The sequence below is a fragment of the Chenopodium quinoa genome, unplaced genomic scaffold (genome assembly GCF_001683475.1).
Source record: "Chenopodium quinoa cultivar QQ74 unplaced genomic scaffold, ASM168347v1, whole genome shotgun sequence".
NCBI classification, from domain to species: Eukaryota; Viridiplantae; Streptophyta; class Magnoliopsida; order Caryophyllales; family Amaranthaceae; genus Chenopodium; species Chenopodium quinoa.
This window is the reverse complement of record NW_018744603.1, coordinates 2,443,043-2,443,368: the sequence shown is the minus strand read 5'-3', so window position 1 is coordinate 2,443,368 and position 326 is coordinate 2,443,043.

Below are 326 nucleotides of genomic sequence, written 5' to 3'. Positions count from 1 at the left end.
TATTTTTTTTTGTGGGTTTTTCTAGAAGTTGTGTTTAAACGAGGTTGGCTAAGAATGAACGGAAGTGTGGATCATGATTATTTCTTTGTTAATGTCCTGAACCTTCGCTAGGTTCTTCATCATAACCATCCTGCTTCATTTTATACAACCATCTAGCCCATGCTTTACATACTTGAGTACATGCTTTCTTGGTTTCGTTGTCGATCCTTCTTAGAAAGATATGTGGCTTTATGATTGATTGAATAGAAACTACTTTTCTCCATCCGTAGTCACGACAAATTCCTCATCTTTCATCCAAAAGGGTTCTTCATCACTGGATGATCCAT